Source organism: Mytilus galloprovincialis, chromosome 5 (genome assembly GCF_965363235.1).
Source record: "Mytilus galloprovincialis chromosome 5, xbMytGall1.hap1.1, whole genome shotgun sequence".
Lineage (NCBI taxonomy): Eukaryota > Metazoa > Mollusca > Bivalvia > Mytilida > Mytilidae > Mytilus > Mytilus galloprovincialis.
Window position 1 is genome coordinate 46883532 of NC_134842.1, and position 22854 is coordinate 46906385.

The 22854-nt window shown below is 31.7% G+C and overlaps 1 long non-coding RNA gene across 1 annotated transcript; it reads left to right on the plus strand.

Annotated features, from left to right (window-relative positions):
* The first annotated feature begins 7964 nt into the window (after positions 1-7964).
* Positions 7965-22395, plus strand: LOC143075927 (uncharacterized). The gene is made up of 6 exons (XR_012978465.1): positions 7965-8039; positions 9978-10283; positions 10707-10813; positions 15719-15908; positions 17334-17444; positions 19708-22395. It is a non-coding gene; the product is annotated as an uncharacterized LOC143075927 (long non-coding RNA).
* Positions 22396-22854: the final 459 nt, after the last annotated feature.

Below are 22854 nucleotides of genomic sequence, written 5' to 3' on the forward strand. Positions count from 1 at the left end.
AATGCGTTTCATAATTATTAAGTCTTTCCACTTTTCTGTGGAAAGACTTATTGTTTTTGTTCTGATTATTATTATTAAGTCTTTTCACTTTTTTGTGAAAAGACTTATTGTATTTGTTCTGATTATTATTATTATTATTTTTTTCTTCCGCCAAATTTTGTTCTTGCGATAAATGTTTGTTTCGCAATATGTCGCTTAGATATTTCTCATATGGTATCGTATAGTTTATGCGCTTTTAAATTTCACCCTGCTAAGGCGAACCATTTTCTTTGTAAGAGTTATCTCCCTATTCACTGTTTATCATCTGTGTGCATCTCCTTCGTAACAAAAAAAGATAGCAACAAAATTCCTTTTACAAATTGCTCGTTACATCCTCATAAATTTTTGGCTAATTTGGATCGAGGCGATTCGATGAAATTTTATAGGAGTTGTCTACCTTTACAAAATAAATTTGTTGATATGTTTTTTTAACTCATAAACACTTAACCGTATAACCCTGCAATGTTTTTATTTGAGACCCCTAGGTCCTTACTTAGAAAATGAGGTCAAGGTCAAAGGTCAAGGTCAAGTTCTCAATTGTGACTTTTGCTTGTTTTTGCATTTTCTTCGACACTTTGAAAGATAAATATAAAAGAACAAATGCAAAATGTCTGCTATATTGTTATGAAGATATGCTACATTTAGTCTTATACAATTCAATGGCATCTTTTAGGAGTTGGTGCCCCTGAAATGTCTTGATATGAGGTTATTTGATTATAACTTTAACTAAGTTCATTATAAAGGCATTTGACCTTGTACAAAAGGTTACGTGACAAATGACCTTGAAAAATGACTACCGGAAGTGACCTTGAGAAAACCGGAAGTAGCCTTTTTTGCAATTTTTTCATATAAAAGTACTCAGATTCAATATATTTTCTCGTATAGATACATAAACTGATTACTGAAGACTAAAAATGACTTCCAACAAACCGGAAGTGGCCAATTATCTCTCATTCTACATACAAAAGTATATAAAAACTATATATTTTTGGAATCAGTGTGAAAGAAGCTATCATATGAGAACGGAAGTGACATTAATTTCACCGGAAGCATTATATTATCTCCCTTATATCACTCAAAAATATAATTTAACCATTATTTATCGAATCAGTATGAAGAAACTATCTTGTTATGAAAGTTTCTTTGATGTGGAAAGACTTTCAATTGTTCTCTGAACAATTGGTTTTTAATTATTATTATTATTATTATTTTTTTCTTCCGCCAAATTTTGTTCTTGCGCAAAATGTTTGTTTCGCAATATGTCGCTTAGATATTTCTCATATGGTATCGTATAGTTTATGCGCTTTTAAATTTCACCCTGCTAAGGCGAACCATTTTCTATGTAAGAGTTATCTCCATTTTCACTGTTTATCCTCTGTGTGCATCTCCTTCGTAACAAAATAAGAAAGCGACAAAATTCTTTTTACAAACTGTTCGTTACATCTTCAGTAATTTTTGGCGTATTTGGATCGAAGCGATTTGATGAAATTTTATAGGAGTTATCTACCTTTACGGAATAAATTTGTCGGTATGTTTTCTAAACTCCTAAACCGTTAACCGTATAACCCTGGAATGTTTTTATTTGAGTCCCCTGGGTCCTAACTTAGAAAATTAGGTCAAGGTCAAAGGTCAAGGTCATATTTTAGATTTTTATAAGTTTTTCATTTCCCTATAATTCTTGAACGGTTATAGATACAAAAAAATTAAGCAGTGAAAAATGCTTGGTACTTTAAGGGGCAACTTTTTTATATTATGACTATATTGATTTTACCATCATATAAGGGACATAACTCCCATCGATGGTTTTTAAAAAGCCATTTTTAGGCAAAACTCTTAAACAAAAGGTCCTTGACCCATAGGGTCTTTTGCAATGACCTTGTGGAGCAATGACCTTGACGAAGGTCACAAGGTCAAAGGTCAAGGTCATCAAATTATGTGGTTTTGGCTCTATTTAAACAGTTTTATGAGTGTTTGAATTTCAACCAACCAACCAACCAACCAACCAACCAACCAACCAACCAACCAACCAACCAATCAATCAATCAATCAATCAATCAATCAATGTTTCCGTTTCATGTGTTTGATACGGGATTCAAGGTTTCTTTTTTTCCGCTTGTTTTAATTGAGCCTATCAAACGTGTTTAACCAACATGTTTAACCAACATGTTTAACCAACGTGTTTAACCAACCAACCAACCAACCAACCAACCAACCAAACAACCAACCAACCAATCAATCAATCAATGTATGTTTCCGTTTCATGTGTAAATACGGGATCCAAGATGTTTTTTTTTTCGCTTGTTTAAATTGAGCCTATCTAACGTGTTTAACCAGCCAACGTGTTTAACCAACGTGTTTAACCAACATGTTTAACCAACGTGTTTAACCAACCAACCAACCAACCAACCAATCAATCAATCAATACATGTTTCCGTTTCATGTGTTAAATACGGGATCCAAGATGTTTTTTTTTCGCTTGTTTAAATTGAGCCTATCTAACGTGTTTAACCAGCCAACGTGTTTAACCAACGTGTTTAACCAACATGTTTAACCAACCAACCAACCAACCAACCAACCAACCAATCAAACAAGCAATACATGTTTCCGTTTCATGTGTTAAATACGGGATCCAAGATGTTTTTTTTTCGCTTGTTTAAATTGAGCCTATCTAACGTGTTTAACCAGCCAACGTGTTTAACCAACGTGTTTAACCAACATGTTTAACAAACCAACCAACCAACTAACCAACCAACCAACCAATCAACCAACCAACCAACCAATCAACCAATCAATGCATGTTTCCGTTTCATGTGTTAAATACGGGATCCAAGATGGTTTTTTTTTCGCTTGTTTAAATTGAGCCTATCTAACGTGTTTAACCAACGTGTTTAACCAACATGTTTAACCAACCAACCAACCAACCAACCAACCAACCAACCAACCAACCAACCAATCAACCAATCAATGCATGTTTCCGTTTCATGTGTTAAATACGGGATCCAAGATGGGTTTTTTTTCGCTTGTTAAAATTGAGCCTATCAAACGTGTTGAAAGTACGTGTTTAAACTACGTGTTTAACCAGCATGTTTAACCAACGTGTTTAATCAACCAACCAACCAACCAACCAATAAACCAATGCATGTTTCCGTTTCATGTGTTAAATACGGGATCCAAGATGTTTTTTTTTCGCTTGTTTAAATTGAGCCTATCAAACGTGTTTAACCAGCCAACGTGTTTAACCAACGTGTTTAACCAACATGTTTAACCAACGTGTTTAACCAACCAACCAATCAACCAATCAATGCATGTTTCCGTTTCATTTGGTAAATACGGGATCCAAGATGTTTTTTTTCGCTTGTTTAAATTGAGCCTTTCCAACGTGTTTAACCAGTCAACGTGTTTAACCAACGTGTGCAACCAACATGTTTAACTAACGTGTTTAACCAACCAATCAATCACTTAATGTATGTTTCCGTGTCATGCGTTTAATACGGGATGCAAGGTCTCTTGAGGTCTTTTTCCCCTTGTTCTAATTGACCCTATCAAACGTGTTTAATCAACCAACCAACCAACAAACCAACCAACCAACCAATCAATCAACCAACTAATCAATCAATCAATATGTATGACTGTTTATTTATGACAGTTTATTGAAGGAACAAACTCTCAATTATTCAAGAAAATTTTTATTTTATTATTGTTCTTACGTCTCTTCTGAAAAAAAAATCCACATATTCTCTGAAACTACAAGTCCAATCGACCTGAAAATTTGCAGTCAGCAGGGCATACATGTACTGAAGGTTCATAAAAAAACTTTTTGCAGATATCTCTCAAGACTTTTCCTAGAAAAAAGAAATGGCAATGCAGTAAAAATCGCTTGCTAGGTCCGTCAATCTCAGTAAAAACCTACAAGAAAATGTCCGCTCCGAGATTGAAATACTAATCTGTGTTACAAACAGGTGCTGAAAAATGGACATTATCAAAAAATAATCATTAAATGTGTTTTAAAGTTACACAGGATCGATTAAATCCAAAACATGCACTGCTGGTGAACTGTGATCAAAATGTCAATTTCCTACAATGACAAAAGAAATTACATTGTGTACATTCCATCTCTATAGATGTTGTCTGTCCAAAGTCCCGACCTAAAAAGAAATAAAAAGACTAAGTTTTTCTTAATATAAACCCGCGTCACGTGATGTCTCCTCAATCTTGCGCGCGCGCTGTATCTAAAATAAAAGAAAAACTTTCCAAACTAAACATGAAACTTCTCCGGTAACATAATAATATAGACCCCATACCAAAGCAAACAAACAAACAAATAAACAAATACCCCCCCCCCTTTTTTCCAAATCAATCAATAAAAAAAATCAATTATCCATTCATCATAGGGGAAAGACTGTCTAACAATTGTTTTTGAAACAATTGCTTTATATTTCTATTTGCCTTCTTTACATTGGTCCTTGCCAACGATTGCTGATTGTCAAATTGTGCAATAAAATTCAATATCAACTAACTGTTGGAAAAGCAGAACCTTTACTTGATGCGTATGCAATGAAACAACAGTATTTATCAATGGACATTTATGTTGATTATTTTAAACATATTTTGATATCATTTTTCTTTTTTGACACATACAAAATAGTGAGAACTTTGTTTCGAGTAAACTGATTGATTACCTACTTTTTAAAATATAAAAGATGACAAATGATACCAAAGTGATATTTAGGTTAGTAAGACTCAATAAACTGACAACGCCATGGATAAAAAAGTAACATACATCAGTACACATATCACAACATAGAAAAACAAAAAACAAATAGGGGCGACGAACAATGCCTCATGTATCTACGAACCTTTGTTTGAACTTTTTGTTTTTATATAAATTTCATTTGAAAGATTTTTCTTTATGATTCTTATGTTTAAAGTGCTCAAATGATCGAGAAGTATTACCTTAGTTACATTTGGCTATTGTATATGTCCTTTTTGGTCATATAGCTTTTCAACTGTTTCAGTAATTATACATTCTTGACTTTATCAACTATACTGAGTTTTCATCTTAATATAGTAAGTACTTACCGGATAAAGTAACAACGTAAAAAAAAAACTAGTCAATACTGGTCAATTGAATTTCATAATTACAAATATCATAAGATATCACTGTATTAAAATTTTGAAATAAGATAAATACAAAAATGATGGTCAATTTAAAAATGTTAAATGCTGTAGTTATGAAAAAAAGATTGAATATAGTCTTTGTAAATAAATCTTACTATTTTTGACCATATTTAGATAACCTGATTTTAATGTTGTAAAGTCCTGGAGTGATCACGTAGAGAAAAAATCTTGTAAATGATGATTGTAGCCGACTAAATATATTATCTTGTACATGTTATCTGCTAAAACCTATGCGCATAGGGAAGAGTATTTATAATTCCTGTAAATCAGTACTTTTGAACTTTGTTGATAACAAATAGTACTCGTACTTTTATCTTTTTTCACCAATCAGCCTATATCACTTTATATAACTAAACTGCAATGATTATCGTTGTTTGTTTTTGTCATGTCTATATTAAAGGCATGATTAAAGATAAATATCACCCCTAGTTTTTGGTTAGGTTCGTGTTGCTTGTTATTTAGTTTTCTCTGTAGTGACATGTGTACTATTGTTTGTCTGTTTGTCTTTTTCATTTTTAACCATGTCAGTTTATTTTCAATTAATGAAGTTGACTGTCCCACTGGTATCGTTCATCCCTTTTTTATATGAAGTAAACGCTATATTTATGCAAAGTTAAAATGTTTAGAAACAAATGAATGGAAAAGTTTTCAGTAGAAAAAGAAAACGTGATTAGCATTTACAGAAACTGTTATATTACTTTACAACTTTATCCTTTTATGCTCTTAAACAAAACATGCCGTGTAATTGCACATATCAAAACTTGACTGCCACAATACTTGGAACATGTAAAGCTTTTATACTCGATATTGATAAATAAGTAAATGTATCAATTTATTTGAAAAAGATTGACATTGGAAACACCCTGGAAAATATCAATACATGTTTCTACTCAAGAAGATTTTCGCAATTTAGTCCTTAAATTAAAATATAGTGTTCTTCATCAATGTATACTATCGTATGATCATAATTTTAAGAGAAAGTCCTTATTAGTTGTCAAATGTTGGAGGGTATTATACTTTAGTGTTAGATGATATTGAAAGTTAAAGAGTCAATAAAATTCATATGCAGGATGGTTTATGAGGGAGAGAGAAAAAGTCTATTTCCACAATATTATATTGCTACAAATAGGCAAAAATGCCAATAAAACAATGCAGGTGGAAAAATGTCACCAACATCTAGTTGTAATAGCAAAATGGTTAAATATACCTTTACAATTGAGGATTTTTTTTTACAAATTCCTTAATCAGTTTACAACTAAATATTGAGTCAATACAGTTTTGTCGCACTACATATACTAATTATAAGTCATTTAATTCAACGTCAACATGATCAAACGTTTTTTTAACGAACTGTTTTAAAAATTGAAATAACCAAGCAAAATGTGTTAACCCGATCATTGTTTTCTTTAACTTATATAACGGTTAAAGAACTCCTCGGTTAAAATGAAAATACCCAGGTGACCTGAAGCAAAAATAAAACTAACTGTTTATTTAATCACGTAAGTAATAACGGTTCAGTTAGATTTTTTTGTTACTGTAAATGCCGGATGCAAGAAACCAGTAAATTTTTAATAAACTTACTATCTAACTATGTCCTGGGCAAAAACTTCCGTGAAATTCATTAAAAAAAAATCTGTTTTGTCAAAATATGCATCACTTTAAACGAAAAATGTATTTCGATGTGCTTATAAATTTGTGATTAATCTATATAAAACGAAATATACAGAATGATAATGAAATCGTATAATTTTAAATATAACAGATGTACTGTTGATAAGATAGATTTTTAATATATAAATATATAAGTTATCAAACTCGTGATGCTAAAGGTCGTTTTTATTATGTATGCCTGTATTGATGAAATATCGTTTTGACCATTTTATATTCTAATATTCGACAGGTAAGTGTTCATAAGCAACTATAAGATATAAGTTGAAAAAAGGAATCACGATAGGTATTGTCAATTCTGCGCAGAGAAAGTTCAAGTTAATCAATACTGTCATAATACAGGAGACTAGTGCATTTACTGTCTCAACAAAAATATAAAGTTTATACTAATATCCAAATATGTATTTAAAGTGATAGTTCTGCTTGTAATCTTTGTTTGAACACATATATTTTCTTATCGAAGCTGTGAAATCCTTTCATGTGATACTATTTGAAAGGTCGGAAAATTTAATAACCGGACGCAGTTGAAATACGCCCGTTACCGTTACTGTCCAGTAAGGTGAAAGAAATATCAACCATTAACTATTTCAAATAATTTACAGGAGACAAGTTAAAATAATTAAGTAATGTAGGAGGAATATTATAACAAATTCAATAATCGATATAAATTAGTTACCAATAGTCCGTCAATATGTCGTGCGCATAATATAGGATTAATTGAATTTATCATATGAGATTATTCATGCTTTATGACATCAAATAAGACATATGATGCTAAGAGATCAACACTGACTAAATGACGTATACATTGATGTGATTTTGAATGTACTCTACTGGAATTAAATGTGGCTGACAGCGATTTTGTTTTAATTCTATGTAGATAAAATTCTATCGTCACATTGAAAAAAGGATACTGATTTGACATTTTTATATGTATTAATTTTATCTTCTATGATTTAAAACAATACATTGAAGTTGGGGTGCCGACTGTGTATTGCTATTCAAAGCTATTGTTTTAGATGAAAGTTATCCTGGTATATATGATGCGTTTTTTTATATTCAATTTGGCTCTAAATGTATTTACAGATTGGTTACCATGATCAAATGTATCAATGCACTGCTCAGCATTTTGATTATTGTGTGTGACGGATCAAGTGAGTTATTTGATAGAAAATGTGTACTGATAAAAACACAATGCAATTCAATTCAAATATAAGTTATATAAAGCCACGTTAATGATTTGTGACTATAACACAACATAATATAATATACTATAAGTTAAAAGAAGAAAGCATGCATTATTATAATAAGCAAATTAAGATTATAGCATTCGGCTTTCCATTATAATTATATATGCAATTATACCACGCCAAATTCGTTTTTCAATAACAAGACATACAACATACATGGACTTAATTCTTTTTTCAAGTTCAAATGATTAGGAACTTTCCTTTTTGAACTTTCCTCGGAGTTTTTTAGTATAGTATTTGTGTGATTTTAATTTTTTGACAACAACTTTTTTTGTTTTCTCGAAAATTGAAAAGAACACAACATTTTCACAAAATCAAGATAAAAGGTAATTAACAATGCGCAGCAACATCGACGTTGAAAAAAAATATACACTGGGAATTTTTCATAGCCATTTTTAAATCTTACACCCCGGTTTAGTATTTAGTGAGGAATTTTTCGTTAGAAAGACATTCGTTATCTTTGTGTTCAGAATCTTCCACCAGTGTTGAAAATGCATACACCCTGAAGTGGCAACTCAGGGTGTATACATTTCCTACACCGGTGTAACACTCGGTTCACACCTGATTACTTCAAGATAACTAATATTTCATAACTGTTTAAGGTTAGCATGGTTAGAACTGTCCAAAACGGTTCGTAGGTAAAATAACTGTTTTTCATTAACAGTCAAAAATGTACCAGGAGAACCTCTACAGACCGTTTTAAAACAGTTATCTAAACAGTCCCAGACAGATTCTATAAGAGCTCAAATTTCCCAATAAGCTGAAGCAGCATTGCATTACACATACTAGATTCTTTTGGATTTGATCTTCAGGTTGTAATTGGTTAGTTGATACAACCTCTGATTTTATAATACTTTAACTCAGAAACAATTCAAAACTTCATTAAAAAAATGTAACAAAAAACAAAACTATGACTGCAAAAAAACGACTAGCATGTCGGTCAGATAGAAACCGGATTCATTTGTTTTAGAGATAAACATGATATTGTAATTTTTGTTCTCATAATGATATTGAAGATGAGTTTCATTTTTTTTTATTAACTGTCCATTGTATAATCAATGTAGAGAATCACTGTTTGCACAAGCTCATGAACACTGTCAAAATTTTAATAACTTGGACTGCAAATCAAAATTTTTATGGTTAATGACCACTGAAGATCAACATATACTGAAAAAGTTATGCATTTTGCTTATCCAGAGTTTTCAATTGAGATCCACAAATTCTGTTAATGGCTAAATCTCTTTTAGTTTATCTATATATATATATATATTTTAAATTCAAAAATTTAATTTAAGTGCACATTTCTCTATGTGTATGCATATTTCTTCTATTATTATGTAAATGCTTATAAACAAACTGCAGTAAAACTCTAAGGTGCTTCTCATATTCCTGCAATTGTCAAAAAATATGATTATATACATAAATATCTAGTAATTGGTTGCTGTGTGTACATGGGAGAAAAATACCCTTATCTCTAATCAGTTGGGGCTGCATATCATTTGTATGCAACTCAAAACACCATATCTGTTTAAAGGGGAATAATCCTTTTGATTGATTGTCTCCCATATTACTTTCTATTCCATGTGCATGCAATAACTGTTCAGAGTTCTATTGTCATGTATTTCATTTTATTATTTCATTGTTATAACAAATCATTGTAATCATTGTATGATATTTAAAACCCGCAAGGGTCCATAATTGGATTAATAAAGTATTCTTATTCTTATTGTCCCGATATGCATGATGCGCATGATACATTTATCACTGAATTTTAAACAATATTCAAACACCAATCCGGCAAAATATTCATTGTCAATGTTGGATTTTTTTCATTGTTCACAGTAATATGGGTAATTGCAACAAAGTCTGTTATTTTTGGACACGATGCAAGACTAACCTGTCATTCACATGCTTGTCCTCAAGATAGCAGCAAAAAATGGTTTGGTGGAAAGAACTATGACCTACTGTGTTTGGATGGTAACTCTGCAAATCCAGCTAAATACGAAATGGTGTCCAATGAAAGTGATTATCAGTTCGATCTGACGATAAAGAATTTCAGTTTGACTGACACAAATTGCAGTTACACATGTGCATGCGAATTCCAAAAATATACAAATATGCTTCTGTTCGATGATTTCAACTTTACATGTAAGTTTTATGATATTATTACAAACTGATTTCAACATTACGGAAAATGTTACTTTTATAAAACAGTATGTCTTTTCTACCGACACCGATGTTTCTCAGTGTTGCTGTTGTATTTATTTCTACATGCAGCAATTTACAACAGGTTCATTGACAATTTGAGAATTTAAATCAAATTTTCCAACCTTGTCCTGATATTGGTGCATTGACACCTCCTGTTGTCAAATGAGCCCAATAAGTGACATGCTGTCATTAAACAATGATCACTCATCATCAGGTTTCCCCACATGATTGTGTTTATTTTATTGAATTCAAAAAATATTACGTAAAATAATCTACGGGAAGGAATAAAATGAACAACAATCTAAGAACAAATAGGGTACCATACAAAAACGCAATTTTTACATTGTTTTGCTTGCATTTCAGATCCTCTTACGGTTTTGCAATATTCAAATAAAACAGAAGACAACTTATTCAAAACAGTAATTTCGATGAATGTTTACCCTCTGCCTATCTGTGTTATCTCATTTCAGGTATTGTATTATTTTCTTATGTATAATTTGACAATACATATGATAAAATATAGTAGGGTTTTCTTAAATTGTAACATTTTAATGATAATACCAGGCCGAAAAGGTTAAAAAGATCAACAACCGTATATCATGTGTATTTAAGCAACATACGTATCAGATATGTTCTATTTATAATTAGGTGAATAAAACATTTCATTAGACAGGTTGTTCTTTTTCATCACTCGCCAAAAAACTGTTTTCATTACGTTATCGATGAACCTTAAAAAAATGTAAAAGTATCGAAAATAAAAAATGTGTTTTTATATAAAACATTGATATAAGAAGATGTTGTATGAGTGCCAATGAGACAGCTCTCAAGCCAAGTCACAATTTGTAAGAGTAAACCATAATAGGTCAAAGTATGGTCGGCAACACGGAGATTTGGCTCACACCAAACAACAAGCAATAGAGGGCTTAGAAATGATATCTGTAAATCCATTCAAACGTATAGATACATCAATATGGTATGATTTCACATCCATGATGTATTCAACTAATGAAAAACATCAATTAAGTAAAAAAAAATGGCATTATATTGCTTTTGGTTGACAATGCAGGAAACGTACGGCATGAATTTGAAAAAAATCATCAAACTGAAAAATAGATACAGCTGTAAAAGTACAAAACATATGAATAATTTGACTTTGTGTAGCGATAGTTTTTATATAGTGTATGTAAACTAATGACACATGGTGTAAGTAAATTTGCTGCCTTATTTTAGAATGATAAGCTTTTTAAAAGACTTTTATAAATTAATATAATTTAGATTGTGGAACTAAAACAGCAGAAATACGGTATATGTCCCTGTCCCTATTTTTCTGTTATAATAAAGCCATTGAAACATAAATTCTGGATTTTTAAATTTAACAATGGCACCTTGTTGTTTCAAAAGAATTAAAAAATATTACAAAAATTTTATGAAATTTTAAAAAAATTGCTTCTTTTTTTTTAATTAGATGTCTTCAGATTTTTTTTTAGAAGTAGGTGATTAAGAGCAACATTTGTGGTGGCATTACATGAATAAAAGTAGTGTAAATGCACCTAATTACATAGAATTACAAAATTGAAAGAAGACATAAAATATAACATCAACATGCTCGCGTTTAAGATCTTTAACTATTATATTTGATTTTAAATATCCCATACATCTTGAAGGAATACATCTAATCAAAAAGATCACACAATACACATTGTTGCATAAACTTGTAACAGGACCAGACACTTAATAATGGCGAGTGACTTGAATACTCAATAAGATATAAATGAATTGATGGCAAAATTTTAAACATTCTTACTCAAAATAAAAATATTTTAAACGAAAATAATTAAAAAGATCTTCACATTTTATACCAATTTACCTTAGTACTTATATTGGGAGATATTATGGACATAATTGTGCAAATCGTGATACAAGCATGAAATTTAGTATATAGGTTGATTAAATGATAATTAAAAAAAATCCGCTGCTGGCCATCAATTTTTTTCATTTTTTCAAAATGGCCACCGCCCAATGGAAATGGCATTATATCCAAATGGCTACATTTCGTAAATCCTTTCAAAGCTGTTTGATATGTATAATCCAATGTAAGTTTTGATAAAACTTCAATTAAAGTTCGTAAAGTGCGATAAAAACAATACATACATGAAGGGAAAAGTGACTTCCGGTTCCAAAATGGTGGCAACAACGTGGAAAATGTCAATTTTATCATTTCTATCAACTTAACAAGAGATATCACGGTCTTTGTCGGGTTCAAATGCATAAAATACAGGTTGACTATCTTATAACTATCTGACAGCGACCAAAACACACACCTGTACAAAGGAAGCATTTACAGTTACCCACACAGCTTGGTTGCATAAATCCGGATGAGCCCAAACATGTTCACTTGATATGCTTCTCTTTTGATGTGATTCGGATAAGAACCTCTGGTAGGCAGAATAACATCATAAAGCCGCCGCTTCCTTGCAAACGATTCAAATCGTGCCTCCTTATCAGCAAATGTTGAGTTTGCAATACATGATGAAACAAATGCTTCTATGGTGTCAATGTCTGTGTCTGTGTTTTAATACAAAAGCGGGATAAAAAAGTCCGTTACATCAGGGAATACTTCTATGTGTGCCAAGTTGATCTCTTCACTTTTGCCGACACAGTGTCACACCCATTAAATGCATGGCAGAAAAGAAGAGCAGCTACACGAGGACCAAACGAATTTGCTATGACATGTAGAGGTAGCCATAGAAAGCCTATATTCTTTCAAAAACCTATATTTACAATTTGTCCACACCTTATCATGCGAGTGCTGCAATTAGTAATGCTACTACATCTGTGTTAGTTCTACTTTTAACAATCATGTTTAGCAGCATGCTTATCATGGATAATCATTCGTGTATCTGTTTCTTCCTGGTAAGGGAATAGCGGAGAATTATCCGTATTGAAATGGCAAAGAATATTTTCACCTTGAGTAACATAAGTATTTTTATAAATCACTAAAGAATTATGTCGGCAAGAAACTTAAACAAATCCGTTTTGTTGTCATCTTCACAGAGAAAACTACTCCAAACCCTTGGCGTGTTACCAGTACCACCAACTTTCCGTTTAGCACCAATACTTTGACTTTTTTCTCGTCCAAGCCTTAAAATCATTCTTTAATAAACATCCAATACAATGTCTACTCTGGGATACTTATCGTTGCAAGATTTTAGACTATAAGGCAGTATGAAATCATTTGCATCATCATCAGATAATTTTGCCTCACATGGTGGCCTCAAATAAACCATTGCTGCTCCACCAACGACAAATGCGTCAGAATTTGGATCAGTTGAAGGGAAATTGCAAAATATTTCAAGTATACCTCCTTGCTGCGATTGTATACCACTGTTTAAAGTGACATTCTGAGACAAGGACGGTGGAGCATTTTGGTGTGCATGTCTAAATAAATCTTCAAAGTCAAACTGTCTACTTTGACAAGAAATTGAATTAAAATAAAGAGATCGCATTTACTTTTCAGGTTCTCAAGCTTTGTTTTCTTGACAAAGATGTTTCCAGTTTCATTTTACGCCTTTTATAAGGAATTGTTCTTTTTATCTGGTTATAAAAAAGCAGATTCTCTTTCGTTTTGCATTTGCTTCAAAAGATAACCGTATTGTTTGGATCCGATATCTTGGAGTTTATTGTGATGTTCGTGAAGGGATGCCATACCTCGGAAATGGATCGCGATCGGTAACCATCGAGCATAATCAACATGATCAAGAAAAACAAAAAGCGTATCCTGCTTAGTATGGACTGTTTGTAAAGTACGATATCTGACTTGTGAAATGGGCGTACTACCGAAAGCACAAGAAGTTCTTAGTTCATAATTGAACGCCAGAATTAAACTGTGGTCGGGATGACTCTCTTTCCTTACACCAGTTGATCAAAGACTTAAACGTCACAGAGTCATGGGTTATATGTTTTGCTTTTACGCGCTTATAAGCTGGCATTATCAATTCAATCAACACACATGCTGTCATCGATGTGCGTGTTTAGTTCTTATTATATTTGAACATATATGAAAAGAATCGCCATTTTAGGTGTTGCAATATCGGCTTCAGTGAGGGCATATGTCCATCCACTATCACGCAATATTTTACTCAGACTTTTAAAACAAGTCATTGTAATGTACAATCCACCAAACATGACGATAAACTTAACTTCTCTGTACAAATCTGGCCATTACCACCGACATTGCTTACCCAATACCAAAGTGGTTGATTTGCAGCTATGATTATGGTTGCCCAGGATTTAGAAAATTAACCACCTTTTTCACCTTATTCAATGAATGTTTGATCATTGCACCTGAAAGGACGTGTTTTCAAACAGTGGCATCATAAAAGTTACACGAACTTGAACATAAGAGCTTAGATGTTTAGAGGAATGAAATGATGACAAAAAAATGTTTACAAAATCCAAATCCCCATCTTTTAGATGAACAACGATTTTCATCATTGTGCCCTTATAGTGCGTGTAAATATCTTTTTATGTCTATAAAAAGTCTGCGCATGCGCGAAATTGTTAAACGCATATGTATCATAACCTTAAAAAATGGTATCAAACAAATTCATAACCTTATTAAAAATCCAAAAGCGCTAAGTATATAATGAATAGTTCAAATGTTTTTGTGACATTTTCGCGCATGCGCAAACCCTGAACATGTAAAATATTCATTTCTAGTATATATGTCACAAGAAAAGACGGTAGCCACCAAATCTGATAATATTTTTTTCTAAAAGAAGGTCAATAATTTTTTTCCCCAGAAAAATAGGCATTTTAAACCTGAAAAAACAGCCATTTTAGAAAAGGTGGTGGCCATCTTGAAAAAATGATGTTTTGTTATGGCCAGCAGTTTTTTCTTAAAAAGTATATAAAAATGATGCTTCTTGCTAATTTTCATGCTTGTATCATCATTTGCACAATTTTGCTTGCTAATATCTTCCACTATTAGGGGTATAAAACAATAAAAACTGTGATTAAATCATTTAAAAAGTAAAATCACAAAAATACTGAACTTAGAGGAAGATCAATTGGGAAAGTCCATAACCACATGGCAAAATCAAATAACAAAACGCATCAAAAACGAATAGACAAAAACTGTCATATTCCTGACTTGGTACAGGCATTTTCAAATGTAGAAAATGGTGGATTAAACCTGGTTCTATAGCGCTAACCCTCTCACTTTGATGACAGTCTCATCAATTTCCGATATTTTTACATTGATGCGTTAAATAAACAGACACAATAAATATAACAGTCAAAATATGGGTACATCAGTCATCATCGTTTAACAATTTTAATTTACTTGAACATGTTTACTACTTGTTTTAACTTAGAATATCACCTTTCCAATAAACATGTGTGTGAGGAATGATAATGTAGTCGACGGAATGAAGTTTTACACTGTTGATATACAGCACACATTGGACACAGATCGCTTTAGCTGTAAAGGACACTTTAGACTCAGCTGCGAAGTTAGATCATTAAATTACACGATTAGCACAGGGAAACTTGATCTATGCAAAGGTTACACATTTTCTTACTATAAATTACACTCAAGAAAAATATTATTTTCTAAATTAGAAAAACTCTTTTAAACTATTTCTTTACGATATGAACTTTTCACAGATTTTGTTTTGTTTATATTTTTCTGTCATTTGACTTTATATATTTGATTGAGACAATTTGTTATCGTACTTTCATGAAATAAGAATCAGTTATCTTAAAATCATAATTTCCTATGAAATTTTATAATTCAGAGTCTATTTTCATCACAACCATATATGAATATACAATGTATTGTGATTGCCATATAGGAAAAAATTCAAAAACTGTTCAGTCGTCAAATTGTTCACTTTTAGTTACCATGATAGGAGAATAGGTCAAATATATATCATGACAAATATCTATAATTCTAACATAACGAGGTCCAATTTGTTCGCCGTCATGAGGTAAACACGTCAACATAATATATAGCCAATATAGGACAATGGTGTTGATAGATCCTTTTGTTTCCACATAATTAATACTTCCAATAATTAACAAGTTCCGGGTCAAATCCGATACAGATACCAAATACATATTCACCTGTAACCTATTACCTTATCTGTACGCTCCACATCTGATAAGCGCACCCCAAATCAAGTGTATTTTAGGATTTGTTATATTCGCAGTTCATAGTCGCAGGGCCTACCTACTTAATCCAATCATTGACACATGTTTTCCTATTGAAGATCATGTATTTATTTAGCATGACTTAATAAGATGACAATACGAATACTAAAAGTCTAGACTTAATATAAGGCGAACAGGCACAGTTTCAAATTTGTTAGCCGTCATGACGTACAAACGGCGTATCAAATAACTTTATTTATAACTTATAAAGGAAAATGCTGATGATTAAAAATTATTCCATTTCAGGCCGTTTTGTTTTCTAAATAATTGAATTTACCAGGTCGACGGGTTCAAACAGAAAGATATTGAAAGCAGAAAAAACTGTGCATCTTATAATCGGCATGACTTTACCAGATGATAATTCCAATACTAAAAATCCAGGTTTAAATAAGGCTTACACATAATTATATACTGTCATTCAGTCACGGACCCGCCATATCGTTGGTTTGATTTAATGTCGATAAAAAAGATCTTTTATTAACTTAGAGGTCAACATGGTCAATTGTCAGGTTGTGGTCGGATTCTTAATTCTTATTTAATAATTTGGTGGTCTATTTCTTTTATTTTCACCGTTTGTGTAAGTCAACATAGTTATTCGTGTTTCTGTGACTGATCACTGTCCCATAAATACATTATACTTCTTTCTTCTGAACATTGTTATCTAATTGAAGATCAAAGCTCGCATGTATCTTTTATTGTGAATATTTGTGTACCTAAATGTGCATTTATTCAATCTACAAAAACTGATACATTGTATCTTTATTAATTTTATTTCAGGGAAGAACAACTCCAAAGATATAACTTATAATATTTTTTTGTTGCTGTTTTTGTTGCTTATAGTAAGTAATATGCTGCTGGTGTTGATGGCGATTGCATACAAAAAGTAAAGTAAGTAAGAATTTTTTTAGAATACTTTTAAGAATTGAAGTTGATTTTCTTGTTTCAGTTGTATTTTACGGCTTAAAATAGACTTCAAAATGGACCATCAGCCAGGAGCATGTATTTCTAATGATCAGCATTAACAATGCGATTTTGTTTGTATTTGAGTGTGTTTTAGGTGCTTATGATCCAAATTTTTAAGTGAATATTTATTTTGTTTTCTGTTTTAGTCTTTCAACAATCGATCAGTTTCTGTATTATTGAAAGCTTACTGACTTATTTTTTGATAGCTGAAAAAGTTGTTATCACCCATATCAACAATTCTTCGAATGATTGGGTACATTTTACATAGAAATGCTATCAAGAAGATATTTGTGTAATGGTGTTTGTCAATGAATGTAAATTTCATTCAACAAAAGTATTTTCCATGACGTCAGGTACATAACAACGTTACGGGAATTAGAAAATCCAACAGAAGTAAAGCAATATGATTTATTTTTTTATTCGACAGTCAGATAATCTAATCTGATCCAAAAGGTTGAACTTAAGCGCTGTCTTTAGTAACTTGATGTAAATGCATTTCATTGTCCTTTTAATTATTAAATTTTGATTGGTCTGGATGAGAGGGAGGCATTACAAATGTCAACCGCTCAGCCATCTGATAGAGTAAATTAACACTCTCGTATTAGCCGCTCATAATATGGCATTTTAAAGTGAAGTATAAAGAAAACTTTATTTTATAAAACTCATAAAAATCAGACAGGAATCATACAAACACTTTTGCATGTAATCAGTGGTCGGCACTGATCAATGCTGATTTTGTAACTTGTCTGAAACAAAGCTGTTAGATACCAAAGTTTATTAAAATATGTCAATAATTGTATACTTGACGATGCACTTTTGCTTAGAGTTAATTTTCCAAGGGCATGACTTTTTTAGAATAACTGATTCACATTGATTTTTGAACACGTCTGAGATATAACTCAAAATCCTACAATATTTTTTTTATAAGAATTAGACAAGAATTTATAGGGTTATATCAGCAATGTCTCGAATGAGTTTGAAATAAGTTCCGATGAACTTGTTTTCATACTCTTTCGAGACATTACTGATATAATCCAAGTTAAATAAAAATCTGCCAATGAATTATACATGTACATGTAAGAGAGGTATCAATACCGGACGAATCCCTGGTATCTCTTTGATCCCTTGCAAGCTATTAAACCAAGAGTTCCAAATGGTGAAGTTGAAATCATTCCTTCGTAAATTTTACGGACGCCATCACGAGTTGGTTGACCATTATAGAATAACCGTATCACAAATGATATCGGATATGTTCCTTACGTCGTAACTACAATCCCCTTCCCTTTCCTGAATGTGACTTACCGAATTAGACTATTTACCGGATTTGTTATCACATAAGCAACACGACGGGTGCCGCATGTGGAGCAGGATCTGCTTACCCTTCCGGATCACCCCTAGTTTTTGGTTGGGTTAGTGTTGTTTATTCTTTAGTTTTCTATGTTGTGTCATGTGTACTATTGTTTTTCTGTTTGTCTTTTTCATTTTTAGCCATGGCGTTGTCAGTTTGTTTTAGATTTATGAGTTTGACTGTCCCTTTGGTATCTTTCGTCCCTCTTTTGCAACATGTTTTAAAAAACAAACAAGAAGTAATATATAATTCACAAATAAAACAAGCTTTATTTAACGGACATTTTTTGGCCTTAGGGACAGGCATTACTAACTTATTGCAATCAGAGTATAATTTATCAAGTGTTTGTGTCAGATATCAAGGTTGCCCGGTATCATGAGCTGTTAGAATAATACACAAGAATTAGAACTCGAATTGGTAACCACTGGTTTGAAATATTCAAAACCGTAAATTTAAAGTTTAAAGTTATTGTATAAGAACTTCTAACTACTGTTACTTTTATTTCATTAAATTGAAAATGGGGAATATGTCAAAGAGACAACAACTAAAGGCCAACAATGGGTCTCCAACGCAGCTTGAAAACCATGTTCACATCAATGTGTCATTAATCCTTAAACATGTTTAAGCAACTATCTTGTTTTTCTTTTCTTTCGAATACATATAATGACACAATATGCATCTATGGACTAAGTTTTTCGTTGCAGTTTAAAGCAAACAAAAAGGTTTACTTTTAAATCTGCAGCTGCTACATGTTTTGTATTACTTATTAATTCATTGATTACGTTGATTTGACGACATGTATGTATAACTTCAGTCTAATTATTTTGTTTTTAATTGTAGAACAAAGGCCACAGTTTACTAACGATCAAATGAACAGTCCCTTGTTCTAATGAAATGAATGTGGAATACAAGCTTCCACGCGTGTGAGTGAACTGAAAGATAACATATATTACCGGATATCATATGCTTGAATAAAAACAAAAGGAAGAGTTGGAATTTCAATTTAATAGTTGAAATAAACTAGACAAAAACTTATTTTAAATTAAGGTTGAGATCTATAAATTGCTACCAAAACGTTTGAATTATCTATATTATGAGAAGTTAAAGAAAAAAAGAAGATTATTCAATCCAAATTTACGTCTGAACGTTTATATTTCTATGCAATAGAAAACGCACACAAATTGCATAGAAGATATATATTTTACCGTCTAACAGATATTGAATGACATTCTCTTCTTTTTTTTTTTGTAAACACGCAACTGCATTCATAATGACATAAAGCACGGAATTATCGATACTAATGATTTGTATTCTACTTATTGACTATTATGAAATAGCCACACGATCATCGTCACCTTGAATAATAAAAAATCACAGAACAGATAAAGATGTGTATCAAACGGGTACACATGTACAACCTTTGTAAATTTGCCGTTGATCAAGACTGGTTTGTTTGCCGATGGGAAACGATTAACAGAGAAATGTGATGATCAACAAACTCAACTAGAGAAAACATCATTTCCACAAGAGGTACAATTTTGTCATTTGTGTAAAAGGCAAAGAGATTCATGGAAACATTATGCTGACATACATAATGCAAATTCTCGAAATATTTCATACTTTTAGACTCTTTTTATTATCATTTTTAACATTTATAGAAGCTGCGATTTGGAAAAAATCCTTCTTAGGACATTTGTTCCTGTCGTCAAATTTCTGTCCAACATACGCTTAAACAACGTTATATTAAATTAATGACAGTCTTCAAACTTAAGCAACTGGTGGAAAAAACGATTTGAAATCATTTTTAACTGATTTTACCTAAATATAAGCAGTCGAATAATTTTATATTTTACTGCGTTTTGTTAACAAGAATCACAGCATTTACAAATTAAATAAAATTCGTTCAGAGTTTAACTGTATACTAGAATAGCTACAATATGTGATTGCTGAATGATAAAGAAGGTGACATTGAAGGTGAAGTCATGCTACACTCTGAGCGCTGCTGTTAAATACAATCAGACTCGAATATATACACTTGACAAAGAAGTTGATATTAGCCAGCATGTATTATTTACTGATAACATATAGGTTTGAATTCCTGCAACTTGGTTTATTAAAATTTCAATATTACTAGGAATTCGTCTTTGAACTTTTGAATTTATTGTAGTCAAGAAAAAAATCTAATCTTGTCACAAATGACAAAACGGAAACTGGTGTGTTTGGACGTAAGTAATTAAAACAAACAGATGACGGTAATGGTTATAGTACGCAAAAGTAAACCAAGACCTAGTTGGAAACATTGATTAACAAATTGGATTAAACACTATTAGATCTAGTATATAATACTAAAGCCAGAGATGTACTCCAATTCTACTCTCTCTATATACATTTGTAACGAACGCAGAATCGTCCATAAAATCAGTATTCCAAGAGCCAGAACGATACACATTTTGAAGATGACGATTACCAACCAGCCATTCTCATTCTGGAGAATATTTGTTACGGTTTGTAACCAATGAGCTATACAACCAGGAGTTTGAACACGACCGCGATACAAAATGCAACAATATACTCAGCGAAGGAATAATTTAAAAATCATTAGAAACTTATAAACGAGAAGGGGTTAAAGTGTGATCAATAGTTTAAATTGTAAATATATCCTGACAAACTAAGGCGCATATCTACCTAGAAAGACACTAATAAATCGCAAGTATTGTTACCAGAAAAGGACAAATTCACACTGCTTATAATTATTAACACACGCATGATCCAGCCTTATATTTTGTAAACACAGGAATTCCTCAAACATAATTGACATCAATACAACAAGTAATAAAGACCAATATCCATGCAGGGTTTGATGTGTTAGAAAAACTAGTAGTCGATGTATTCTACTCCTAAATCTAGCATCTTTACAGAAGAACCTCCATGCACAAAAAAGAGTCAGTATAAACAATTAGAGTGCAAATGTTGAACTGAAAATATGGCTCGATTCGACTTAGTTTGTCTTGACTCTTTTAAGAACTCATTAAAGAAACACAACAAGTTTAAATTTAAATTATTTTGTTGCTTTGTAATTCATGTCATTAGTAACTATTTATGTGTGTTTAACAAATGCTGTGTTTGTAGTATTATGTATATTTTGATATGTACAGTTAGCTTCATAATCATTCTATTAACGATTTGAAGTGAAAAGCCTATGCAAATATCTGATTTTGATTATCTTACATTGTATCCGTTTTCGGGTATTTAAGCAAGTTAAATATATCTCATAGTAGTACAATTCCCTTTTGTGTAAATATGTGGCATGTATCGCCCTCTAAAATTTGTGTTTTGTAAATTGTCCCTTTTTTCGATTATTTTTTTCTAGGGGCATTTGTGTCATAATTTTTTGTAAAACAACTTTTTGAAATTGTATTGAAATTGTATTTTTGACTACACATGCGTTTGTCAAATTACTTATGGTTGTTTTTTATTGTCTTTTGTATTTTTTACCTATTAACATCAAATAATGATGTGATTGAAGAACTTTTTGGTGTTTTTGATGCATGTTGAGTTCAACCAGTTATACTAACTGTCATCTCCGGGATCGGACAGAACGAAATATTATCAAAATATTTACAGAAGAGGAATTAATCAGATTCGCTTACTACTGGTCTATTAATATAACCATATCGGAGTGTAAAGTTAAGTTTCATCTACATCAGACTCAGAAGTGGTGTTTGAATAGAAACGATTGGAAGTCCATCTACAACTATATCATTGTATATGAATCTGAGGAGCACACAGAATAAAATGTACGAAAATCGTTCTGCCAAATCTGAAATATCATTAGCCGTTTTTAACACAAAAGAAAAGAAAAAGCAAATGGAATTTTGTTCTTTCTAAACTATACTCCAACCTCAACATAATTAAACCAGTTGTATTTATTATTAAAGATATTCTAAAAGTAAGGCTTAATCAACAGAGACTGAAGGGACTGCAGAT